The sequence below is a fragment of the Lissotriton vulgaris genome, chromosome 1_2 (assembly GCF_964263255.1).
Source record: "Lissotriton vulgaris chromosome 1_2, aLisVul1.2, whole genome shotgun sequence".
Classification (NCBI taxonomy): domain Eukaryota; kingdom Metazoa; phylum Chordata; class Amphibia; order Caudata; family Salamandridae; genus Lissotriton; species Lissotriton vulgaris.
The window spans coordinates 181,118,142-181,131,577 of NC_141686.1; positions in this window are offsets into that span (position 1 = coordinate 181,118,142).

Below are 13,436 nucleotides of genomic sequence, written 5' to 3' on the forward strand. Positions count from 1 at the left end.
CCCTGTCTGCTCACAGAATCATTGGTGCAGACCTCAATTGCCACTTTGAACCACTTTTGGGGATTCCCTTTATATCCTCGGATGAGGACGAATGTTGGTTCATCCCGGACTGCACCATGTACCCCGAAAAGCGCCTACTACCATTGGCCCTTGCGATTAACAAGTTTTTTTTTTCATTCTCACTAATGGCTTGCAAGGGTAGACTGGCCTCAGATGTTCCAGGGACCAGCACTTTTAATAGACCGGGGGGAAGCTCGACAATAGATTACATATTGGTGAATGTAGAGTTTTGGGCCCGCCTTAGAGCTTTCTCCGTGATTCCAAGGGTTGACAGTGAGCACAATCTACTGTCTTTAGAATTATTAGCCCCCCTTGGTTGTCACAATAAACTTGGGAGTGAGGAGACCACCACTGATTGTAATCTAGTCATAGTAGTGGGAGGGAGACGAGTTAGATGGGAGAGGATTGCGTTGGCGCCCGAGAGGCTGGCAGAACTTTATCAACTCGCTTTTTTGGAGGTCTCCAACCTCTTGGATACCGCTAGTGATCCTCTTCTTCCCTACTCCCTGGGGCTGCAACACATTCATAATAAGCTTTTTAGCTCCCTGGCCAGTTATTTTTATTCTAGTGATCCCAAGTGTTGCAGGATAAAAAAGCGTGATCACTGATTTAATAAAACATGTAGACAAGCGAAGAGGTGCCTGATCAGGGAGGTTAAATTGAGCATAATCCCCAGCACCAGAAAGGCGAGGGAGGCGTACAAAAGCTTGATCAAGGAGGCTAGGGTAGAGTGGGAAGCCGCAAGGTGGGAGGTGGGATAACATCAGGGTGGCTTTGGGAACCCGAGATTTCAGGTATTTCTGGAACCTTGTGCGAGTTGGGTCGGCAGACGGGAAGTCTGCCACCATCCCTAATCTTAGTGAAGATGTCTAGCTACATCACTTTAAGCCCCTGTATTCATCCGGCCATAGCAAATACCATGGAGAGGCCGATACCCAAACTTGCCCCCCAGAATTGACTCTCCTGGAGGCCACGGTCTCAGCCTGCCCACTTTGTTCAATCCACGAAGTGCAGGTGGCCCTTGGAAGTTTGAAGCAAGGGAAAGCCCCGGGCCTGGACAGGATCCCTGGCGACCTTTATCGTAGTGAACAAAAGGTTTGGGCCCCCTACATCTGTGTTTATTTCAACGCCATCCTTCAGGGCTTGGAGATTCCTGGCACCTGGTTGGGAGCCGAAATAATCCCCATCCATAAGAAAGCCTCCCCCCTTGACCCGGCTAACTACCGCCCCATAACTTTGATCGATGTCCTCCAGAAAATCTTCGCCCGCCTTTTGTTAACAAGGTTGCAGAGTTGGATGGATGAGCAACACATCCGAACCTCCCTTCGGGCGGGCTTTCGTGCGAAGGTTTCCACCATAGACCAACTGTTTAGATTACAGTTGGTCTACTGGAGGACAGTCACTATTGGCGTAGGTAGTTTGTTCTTGATTTTTGTGGACCTTCGGACCGCATTTGACTTGGTTCATAGGGACAAGCTTTGGGCTCTACTGCTGGAGATGGGCGCCCCAGCATATTTGTGCCACCTACTCAAGCGCCTGCACCAGGGTACATATGCCTGGGTGAGGTATGGGAGGAGAGGGGAGTTGTCGGCCCCCTTCCCGGTTGAAATGGGAGTAAGGCAGGGGTGCATTTTGGCCCCCACCCTTTTCTCCCTTTTCCCTAACGGGCTAATAGATCATCTCTCTGTGGCAAAAGATTTGGACTCTCCCAGTCTAGCTGGGCGAAAGATTCCTGCCCTAATGTTAGCTGACAATACCCTCCTGGTGTCAAAATCGTCAGGGGGTATACAGCGCACACTAGAGGTATTTTGTTCTTTTTGCCGTCTAAGAAATTTGGAGATTAATATCTCTACAACAAACTTTATGGGCTATAATTACAAATCGGCCAACTGCCCCCGCCCCCATATGAACGGAACGGTGTTGGAGCGAGTGTCCACCTTCGAGTATTTGGGGGTCACACTCAATGATAAAATGGATTGGGGGACCCATAAGGCTAGGGCCAACCTAAAGCTGGCCCAATCATCGGGTGGTATTTTAAAGGTTTTCAATGACACCTCATTGAAACTTCTTAGCCCGCCCCTCGAGATTTATAAGGCCCAGGCAAGAGGGGGCGCGCTCTATGGTGTAGATCTATGGGGCCATACCACTGCTGCCCCCCTGACGCTCACGGAAAACAGCTTTATCAGGCGCCTGCTTCGTTTGCCTATGGGCTCTCCCTTGATTCCACTGCGGTTGGACCTGGGCCTGGTACCTATCCAGGAGATCGTAGCTAATCGCCCTCTCCTGTATTGGAGGCGCCTTTAGGCAACTCCTGAGCTTTCGAGTTATAGGGAGGATCTGAGAGACATTCTGCAGAGGGGGGCTGTGGGGAAAATACCCTGGCTGAACTATATTAAGCACCTCTGCCATGCTTTAGGTAGAGCAGACCTGGGGTCGCTCCCCACAAGACACCTGTCCATTAATCTCCAAGAAACTATTGAATGTGGCTCTAAGGAGGCACCGATCGCAGTCTATAACAAGTAATGCCTCCTTGGGCAGGTTAAATGATACTTTCTTGAACATCAAGGCTCATCCCCTCCTTGAAGCCTTTTTGGACAACATCCAGCCTCCCTTGGCTAAGAAACTTTTTATCCAGTTTAAACACGGCTCATTGCCACTGAGGGCTGTAACGCACAAATGGCGGAATGCTCCCCCAACAGCGAGCACTTGCCCGGGGTGTTCGAGCTGCAGAGAAACAGATCTGCACGTTTTGCTCTTCTGCCCCTCCTACGCCAGGGCAAGAGAGAAATGGATTTTGCAGCTATGTAGGGCTAGGGACTTTAGGGACTACAGGGAGGTTTTTAGGATCCTTAAATATGATACTACCCCCTGATAGTGTTCGCTACAGCTAGATTTATTCAGTCTATGTGGTATACGAGATGTGCAATACTAAAGTTGGAAGCTCATACTTACCTAAGGGATATTTCTAGGAGGTGTTACACTCTCTTTTAATAACAATTACATACAGATATTTTTGCTGTTTTAACAGATGTGTTTAACATTTGCAGGAACGGTTTATATGAGATTTTAATATATTTAAACTTAGTATTATTAGTTTTAATTTGTTATTCTGATGTGTATTTGCGTATGGCCTTTTTATGGTATGTATACCGAAATGAAGTACTTTGACTGACTGACTGACTGTTTATTTCAAAAACCTCGATATAGATGCATTCACAAAAATTTTGTGTACATTCTTCGCGGGCTAAACGACATTACTTACACGTGTATGACAAGCGATATCCTGTTGTCTTTGCACGGCGCAAAAAAGAACTGCGCATTTGATAATCTGGGAAGAGGCAAAATTAGTGCTTACAGGTGTAAGAATATATGAGGGATTGGGTGCTAGAGTTCTTTAACTTGAACAGGGGAAGCGCAGGGGTTGGGATAGTTTGGGACACGTTCAAAGCTGCTTTTAGGGGCGAGGCGCTCAGCTATGGATTGTATGTTCAAAAACAGCTTCGAAATAAGCTACAGGAACTTTATCAGGATTTAGGTAAGGCGGAGGAGCTGTTGACTCAAGATATCATTCATAATAGGGATACATATGATAAATCAGCTGAGGTGACCCGAGTTAAGGCTAAGGTTAACAATCACTGGAGCAAGAAAGCAGCAAAGACCATTGAGACTAGGAGACAGATGGTGTATGAGTATGGGGAGGCAAGCGGGAGGTGTTTGGCTCAGAGAATGCGGACTAGGGAAGCAGCTCAGCGGATTAAAAGTATGAAAAATTAAGCCGGACAAAATGAAGAAACTGAGAGTGGAATTCTAGAAGTTTTTAGAAGATTTTACGCCCGGTTATATACGGCAGAAGAATATGACAGTAATAGAGCTTTATCCTTTCTTGGGCAAAATGACTGGCAAAAATTAGATCAAGGATTAGCAGATATTCTGGAGGCCCCTATAGAGATGTTTGAACTGGAAGCGGCTAATAAAGCATTACCAGCAGGAAAGGCTGCTGGACCTGACAAGCTTCTGCTTGAAATATATAAATCCTTTTTTCAAGTCCTTAAACAGGACATGTTAGCCACATTCCAAATGGCGCAGAAAGGGAAGCATCCTACTACATGGGGTGAAGCTAGTATAGCAGTGTTTAGAAAGAAGGAAAAACCGCCGGACCTACCAGGTTCATATCGGCCTATCTCATTACTAAATACAGATGGGAAAGTGTATTCAAAGATTTTAGCTACTAGACTTTCAGAAGTGATAACCTCTTTGGTTTCTATAAATCAACATGGGTTTATCCCAAAGCGCGGCACAACTGATCACGTTAACCGGGTGATCACTTTAATCGATCATGCAAATGTGTCAGGGAATCCACTGAGTCTCATATTACTGGATGCAGAGAAGGCCTTTGACCAAGTGTCGTGGGCCTTCTTATGGGACCTGATGAAACTTCAGGGATTTGGCCCAAACTTTATTAAATCAATTCAGGTGCTCTACCAACAACCTAGCGCACGGATTAAAGTAATGGGGCTTCAATCAGCAGTGGTGCCAATACAGCGAGGGACAAGGCAGGGATGCCCATGCTCCCCCTGCTTTTTGCTTTGTACATAGATCCCTTTTTAAAAATGATAAAAAAGAGCAGTCGGGTGCCTCCAGTTAGGATACAATCTCAGCAGTACCGTGTATTGGCGTATGCTGACGACGCAGCCGTGCTCTCACCAAGGCCAACTATGGCTATGCCTGAAATTGAAAATTTAGCACGACTATATGGATCGGTATCAGGGTATAAATTAAACACCGCTAAGACTCAGATACTTTGTATGAATATTAAGTCTTACGATGATCCACAAGTCTCAGCTGTGGTTACTTATTTGGGAGTGCAGATTAGCGCTGGAGCCTTGGCCACGGTAGAGGCTAACTGGCAGAAGCTGACACATGGGGTCCGTAAGCAGTTGGATAAGTTAGAATGTTTACATCTGACACTGGTAGGTAGATGCAACGTCTTGAAAATGATGGTATTACCTAAAGTGCTATATCTTTATCGATGTTTACCTTTAGAGATTACCTGTGCACTCATTTCACAACTGCAAGCAATCTGTATGAGGTTCATGTGGTCTCAGGGGAAAGAGCGACGGGCTAAGAAATATATGGTGCTGCCCAGGGCAGTGGGTGGCTGGGCAGTCCCTGATTTTCTTTTGTATTATTATGTTTGTATGCTGCAGCGAATGAATATCTTATTAACTGGTCAGGGACCTGTGGAGCCAGCACTGCAACCTTCTATATACTCTTTACCTTTAGGGGCTGAAGCTAGGAATCGGCTCTTTATTGACATAGACTGGAATTATTACAAGCGCACAAGGTTTAAGGTGATTGCTGCTGCGTATAAGGCATGGAAGGCAATAAGGAAGCAATATAATATTGGAAGTGTGTCCATTTATACCCCATTAACTGCACCGATTCTGCACCCCATTATTTGCTGGGATCGCATAGTGGTTAACTAGCGCTTAAGAGGCTTAATAACAGTTGGAGATTTCTATAATACTGATGGGTTAAAATCTTTCTCCCAATTGAAGGAACAATATCAGTTGTCTACTCCGCACTTTTTTAACTATCTGCAGCTGGGTGAATATCTTACTAAATTGAACATAGTGAACGTGGCTAATCCTCTTATTGAGGCAAATAAAAAACGCGCACGCATCGGGGCACTGTATAAAATAATTATAGAGGCAATGCCCAATGATTTGGAATCACACCGAATAAAATGGGAAGAAAGATTAAGGAACCCTGAAATACCGTTGGAGCTCTCGATTGAACTGGCTGGCCGGTTATTTATGTCCGCCAACCTGAAGACACAACATTATAAGACTTTGTTTTATCTTTATCGTACGCCTGATAAAATTGCAAAGTGGGGGGGAGACCCAGATGGAAAGTGTTTTAGATGTAATATTTTACATGCTGTTGTAGTGCATATCTTTGGTACTTGCACGAAATTATTAGAATTGTTCAGACACATAAACGGGTTTCTATCCGAGATTCTGGGTTTTCCTATACAACTTTCAACAAGTCAGATTCTGTTGGGTATAGATACAGGTGGATTGCGTACAGAACACGGTAATGAAGTTTGTTATTTGATATTTATTGCATCAGCAGTGCTAAGGTTGTGCATTGCCTCAGCGTGGCTACAAACTGAGGCCCCTTCATTTGATGTGTGGAGAACTTGCTTTCTCTTTATGTATAATATGGAATACAATCTGTATATGTTGAAGGGGAGGTGGAAAAAGGCACTGGGGCAGGCAATATGGGGCGCTGTTAGGGCATATATGGACATATAAGATTGTGAGGTTAAGCTATCCAGTGTACCTACATGGCTTTTGTTCTTTTTTTTTTTTGTTCTCTGTTTTTTCTTTTTCCTTTATTATCATCTCAGGACAATTTAATATAAATTGATTAGTCATATATTTGCTGGTGACTTGGTAGGATTTAATGTATGTGACTTGACGCTGGTATTTTGACTTGATCTTGTCAATGCAATCAATGAATGATATAAGGGAACAGTTTATTTTTCAGTAGCATAAATTGTCCTCTAGTTTCAAACATCTTGTATATATCTGTAATCTCTATGATCCGATCCTGCATTGTATAATCCACTATAATCGAATGTTTGGTTATTTTTGTATCTGTGGTCTCTATCTAATAAAGAAATTAAATTAAAAAAAAACAAGTGTTACACAAATCACTCTCTAGGTACAAGACATATTTCTCTTTTCGCCTTATAGTAATCAAAACAGGTTTTACATAGCTTAATGGCATGATTATGTATAAGATTATATCGACATCGTTGTTATTTCAACTGTTGGTTCTAATCATATAATAGGAAGTCAAATATGCAGGCTCATATATAACAAACAATATACAAAAATGTATACATACATTAGTTTTAATTTCCACCTTAATGTACATTGAGAGATATGTATCTGTATGTTAAATGGCCAAACTGTAGTCAAAAGAAGATAGTTATCTGATTTATGCATCTTAATTAGGAGAAGGGGCATTAACATCATGAGGCTGGTACAAGTGTTACACAAATCACTCTCTAGGTACAAGACATATCTCTCTTTTCGCCTTATAGTAATCAAAACAGGTTTTGCATAGCTTAATGGCATGATTATGTATAAGATTATATCGACATTGTTGTTATTTCAACTTCTGGTCCTGATCATATGATAGTCAAATATGCAGGCTCATATATAACAAACAAGATACAAAAGTGTGTACATACATTAGTTTTAATTTCCACCTTAATGTACATGACTACAGTTTGGCCTTTTAACATACAGATACATATCTCTCAATGTACATTAAGGGAGAAGGCGCGTTCGTTGTGCAGGTGTGGGGCATCTGCACATTGTGAAGCCATTTACGTCAGCTTTGTTTTAAATACGGGAGCCCTGACCGAAAGATTCGGGCACTAGAGCCTGCACGTGTGGGGCATCGGCTTATTGTGAAGCCATTTATGTCAGCTTTGTTTTAAATACGTGAGCGCTGAGTGAAAAAATCGGGCATTACAGCCTGGCAGGGCGATTAGCTTTGTTCAAGTGTGCGCTCTAGCAGGGGCGCGATCGCAGTACTTCCGCTGAGCATCAGCTGTGTAGATATCACGATCACTACCAGGTGGGATTTTGAATTGTGAGAGTTTTTCATTGGGGGCAGTTAAGCTATGAGCACAGCTTGGGTGTGGGGGTGCATTGTGTTACTGTGGAGAGCTGGGATGTGCTCCCCCCCCCCCTTTTCCCTTCCTGATTGTGCTGCAGGAATCAAGAGAGGCACAGGGAAGGATTAACCCAGACACCGGTTGGCTGTTGTTGCTAAAATGCACTGTTGTCGGTACTTGTTGGGGGGCAGCGCCGGCAAGCCCCATTACCATCGCCTCTGAGGGCCACGCGCGTTCGAGTTCCACTCACCTGCCCCACTAGATTAGCTGGTGGGTAGTGGCTCCGGTTGCGTGGGTGTAGGTCTGGCTGGTGGCTGCTACAACTACCAGGTAAGTGTTTGGCTTCACAGACCAAGGGTCAGTTAATTTGACCGTTAAGGTCCATTTGTGATATTTGGGGGCATGTTTAAAGTAAAATTGGCCCCTAAGGTGAAGCGGGGGGAACAGCCCTCTTGCATGGATGCCTTTATGGAAAAAATGTTGCAAGAAATGGCAGTAATGGGGCAAGCAATCACAGAGCTATGGGAAAAAACTGAGAGGCTTGATGGGGCACCAGGGAGCAGGCCCAGGCAACAGATAGTTCCCCCTAAAGCTTACTCACCGCCAGTGGCCAAGAGAACAGAGCCAAGAAGGCGAGGGGTGGGGCTGAGTGTCAGGGACAAGGGGAGATACCCCCTCAACCAGCGGGACCCATTCCAATTATGCCAAGGGCGCCGTCACCTGTGCCATCCCCAGAACCGTCGGCACCCACACCAATATTACCAAGTGGACCGCCACCTGTGCCATCCCCAGCTCCCGTTAATAGTAATACACACCCCACAGCCCGCTCCTGTCCCCAAGTAGAAAATCCTGATGGGGTTAACCCGGCCCAACCAGAGATAGTGGCAAATTTGGCGGCCTTACTGCCATCGTTAGAAAAAGTGGGGAACTGGTCTCCTGCTGCGGGAATGTCTGGGAGTGGAGTGGACGTGACAGAGAAGGCCATTAAAATAATAGCAGAGCTCACCAAGGCAAAGCCAAATGAAGGGCCAGCAGAACCGGTGGGGGCGGAGTCCCAAGGGGTACAGCCCCGGTGAGGAGTGGCGGAGTTCCTCCTTTCATACCCATGCCTACGGATCCAGGATCATCATAGGGGATGCAACCCCAATAGGTAATTCAAAGTCCTTACCACCACTGGGTATGAGGGAAATAAGATCATCTAGGGAACAATTGGGGAGGCATCTCTCACAAGAAACCAAGGAAAAAATCTGGAACAAGTTAACATATTCTCGCTGTTGATAGACGAAGCTGAAAGGGAAGAGGCCAAAAAGAACAAAGAATGGACTCATCCATAGGAATGGTCAAACATATTGTTAAAATACAGGGTGGAAGAAAACCTGGTAAACTGGATAAGGGGTTTCTCGACGTATATGGTAGTTATGTGTGATGCCAGAGCGTGGGTCTGAGATGGATGTTACCAGAACAGGATCATGTGTGCCCATGATAAATATGGGGGTCAATGGTGGAAAGGATATGACAAAGAGTTTAGGAGAGCTAAGGCTTCAGATTTCTCCTTGTGTTGGAACCAGCAGGACATGATCATTCACCTGAACCACTTCCAGGCCCCTCAGGAAAACGCAAAGGGAATTTTGGGGGGCAGTCCTTTCGCCCAAGCCCACAGGGGCAGACAGGGGGCGGGGGAAAAAAGGGGGGGGCATGTCGGGATTTTAACAAACGCACGTGTAGCAGGCTGGCAGGAACATGTAAATTCAGACATGCATGTGTTTCTGTGGCAACTCCTCCCACCCTGAATCAAAATGTTATAAAAAGACAAGAGAGAAAGAGGGCAGGAAGCAGGACTAACAGCATGTCCCTTAACAAGGCATGATCTCCCATGTTAAAGAGTGCCATGATTCCCTGGCTAAGCAAATAGCACTGTTCAGACGTGGCGAAAACCCTTAGAGAAGGTTTTATAGAGGGTTTCAGAATACCCGCATCTGGGTACACCGGGGTGACATACTTCAAAAACGAAGTATCAGTTAGGGACAACGAGGGCGGTGGCAGCTTCTAAGATTGGGAAAGAAGTAAGGTTGGGGAGGGTGGCTGGCCCATTCAAAGATCCACCAATGCACAATTTTGTATGTTACTCATTAGGGGTGGTTCCCAAGAAAGAACAGGGAGAGTAAAGGTTGATTCATAATCTCTAGGCCCCCAGGGGCTGAATGATGCCATTGAGGACGCCTTATACAGCGTCAAGTACTCCTCTTTTGAATAGGAAGTGGAGACTCTCAGGGATTTGCGACCGGGCGCGCCATTGGCTAAATCTGACATTGAATCTGCTTTCGGTGTCTGCCAGTTCACCTGTTAGACTTCCATCTGTTGGGTTTTCAATTCAGAGGGGAGTACTGTGTAGACAAGTGCATGCCCATGGGCTGCTCAGTGTCATGTGCATACTTTGAAAAGTTCAGCACCTTTTTGGAGTGGGTCTTCGTGCAAACAACGGGTCACACCAAGGGCTGCACTACCTAGATGATTTTTTGTTCCTGGGGCCACCGGACTCTAACACTTGCAGGGGGGAATTTTTACAGTTCTGTGCACTCATGCAGGAACTAGGGGTGCCACTGCTGAAGGAAAACATAGTGGGGCCCAGCACAACACTGCAATTTCTGGGTAAAGAATTGGATTAGGTACAAGGGGTGTCATGGTTGCCAGTAGGAAGGGTGGAGGCATTTGTGAAAGCATTTACAGCATTGCCTAAGAAAAGAGAAGGTCACGCTACACCAATTGCAGCAAGCGGTGGGTCAGCTGAATTTTGCTCTCAGAATAATACCCATGGTATGTCCTTTCTCACTCAGCATCGCGCAAGCGATGTCAGGACTGCAGCAGAAGCACCACCACACCAGGCTCACCGGGGAGGTCAAACAGGACATGCATATATGGCAGGCATCCTTGCGTGATTTCAACGGAGGGTGGTGTGGCCCAGTTCTAGCCCAGAGATAGGGCTAATGACAGATGCGGCTGGAAGCGAAGTGTTTGGTGCCATCCTGGGTTCAGCGTAGGTGGCGCAGCGGTGGGCAACCTGGTGGGAAGAGAAGGGGTTGATGACCAACATACATTTTCTGGAACTATTTCCCATCCTTGTGGCATTGACAGTCTGGCCTGAACAATTGGGAAACCAAAGTGTTGTATTCTGGTCAGACAATATGGCAGTAGTACAGTGCATTAATTCCCAGACAGCAAATTATAGCATGATATTGCAACTACTGAAGGAAATAATACTGCACTGCAAGAAAATGAATACATTGTTTAGGGCTAAACATGTGCCAGGGGTGCTCAATAATGCAGCTGATGCCTTATCTTGTTTTAAGATGCAGGATTTCAGGTCCCACCACCCAGACGCAGTGGCATTGCCAATACCCTTCTCAGAGCAACTTTGGCAGCTTGGTGCCCCCATTTACCAGACCTCATGGCAGCTAGCATAGCACCCAGGACCAGCATACTGCCTTTATTTTGGGGGACCACTGGGAACATAAGTGGCAGGAGACTGGATCCTTGGTTGCATATTTAGGGACCATGAGGGAGGAGGGGCGCCCGGCAGCAGCAGCTAGGCATCATGTCGCAGCCATATCCTTTGTTGCTAAATTAGAAAAGGGGGGCAATCCAACAAGTGACTTCATGGTGCGCCAAGCCCTTTAAGGATGTCAGCATTTGCAGGGTGGAAACCCAGATGAGAGAAGGCCAATAGGGATTCACATCCTGGCAAGTTTAATGGAGACCTTAGAACACATCTGTAAATCCCCAGGGGAGGCAACTATGGGCCCGATTCACAGAACTAACTTAAGACAAAATCCTAAACTTACTACTTTTGGTATTCACAGAAGTTAGGATTTTGTTTTAAGTTTGTCTTAAGAAAATCTTAAGACAGACTTAAGTTAGGATTTTGTCTTAAGTCTGTCTTAAGTCTGTCTTAAGTTTGTCTTAAGACAAACTTAAGACAAAATCCTAACTTCTGTGAATACCAAAAGTAGTAAGTTTAGGATTTTGTCTTAAGTTAGTTCTGTGAATCGGGCCCATTGTTCCAAGCAACGTTCTTGGCTTTTTATGGGGTTTTCAGGGTGGGGGAACTGGTTGCAAGGAACAAAAGGGATTGGCAGGGGGGCTTGCAGATGGGACATGTCAAAGTGGTATCACTTCCCAGCTCAAAAACTGATCAAGAGGGCAGGGGTGAAGGCATAATACTACACAGGTCTAGAGCCAGTCCCTGCTGCCCAGTTTTCAGGCTGGAGGCATTCATGCCAAAAAGATCAAGGGCTGTGGGGCCTCTTCTCATTCATGCCAATGGGACTCCTCTCACCAATTTCCAGTTCAGGAGTGTGTTGGGGCTAGCTATGGAGAAGGCAAACATGGACCCTGCAGCATTTGGGTCTCATTCCTTTAGAATAGGGGTCGCTCCTGAAGCATTTGCCAGAGGGCTTTGCGGGATGGACGTCCAAAGGATAGGAAATGGTCATCAAACTGTTATAAACCGTACATGCGCTTACATATGCTGTGATCAAGTGCAGAGTGGTCAGCTGATAGTTATTTTTTGCCTGTTTGAACTTTGCAGTTTCTTCAACCTGCAACGTGGGGAAGGAGCGTGCAGTGGGGCATCATAAAGCACAGGCGGCAGCATCCTGCCACACAGGAGGCCAACATTTAGCACGACAGGAGCACACAACACAGGCAATGCCATCCTGCAGCGCAGAAGGCCAACAATCATCAATCCAAGAACGCTTGGCACGCACCATGGCGCAAGCTCATGTATGGGCCCAAGAAGAACAGGACGTCTGGATCATCAGGCATTTGTATGTTTGTCGACTAACTTTCTTTACAGGTGCATTCAAGGCTAGGGCACAACAAGCGGGGGCGAATCTGATATTCCATGGGCAAGGTGGTCTGCGCATTAAGCATTCCAGGGATCTGATAAAGTGCGCACTGCATAACAGCAAGAGGCCCCCTTTGGTCTGTATTTTGCATTTTGAGGGTAATGACCTGGTGCACATGACGCCTAGGGCCGTTGGGGAGGACCTGCTCACTGAGGTGGGATGGCTGGCGGGGAGATGCCCCGAGGCAACTATATTCTGGTCTCGCATGATCCCGAGGTTCCAGTGTAGAGGGGGGAGTCAGTACAGGCGTTGAATCACTCGGTAAAGAGGATCAACAACAAGATGGAGAAGCTGTGCAGGATCCCCAAGCTGGGGTCAATAGGACATTGGTACATACAGGCAATCAGTTCTTTTTGCGCGACGGGGTTCACCTCTCAACTAGAAGGAACCAGGCTTTCATGGAAGACATTCTAGCATGGCAAGAATGCGGAAGGTGCAGGGCATGACCTTCGGGCTGAGCAGAGGGGGAGGCCAGATAGTGGGTCAACTATGTTGGCCTGTGGCGATAAGGTCATGATTGGTGAGCATAGTCTGCAGTCTCTCTCAAAGAACTCCAAGGGGCAGTTTCAGCCGGTAGGTTGGATGGGTGTGGGGCAGGGGAGCCACGCTTCCAGTTGGCCTGGTGGCCACCCCCGCACAAGTATGCGCTTAAGATGGAATGAACGCATGACTACAGGGTCCCGTCACGGAGTTGAAGGTCTGGGCGTGGGGGTGGCCCAGGGGAGGTATCTCACTGGTAAGCTTGACCCCCTTCGCAACATCGCCCCCGGTAGGAG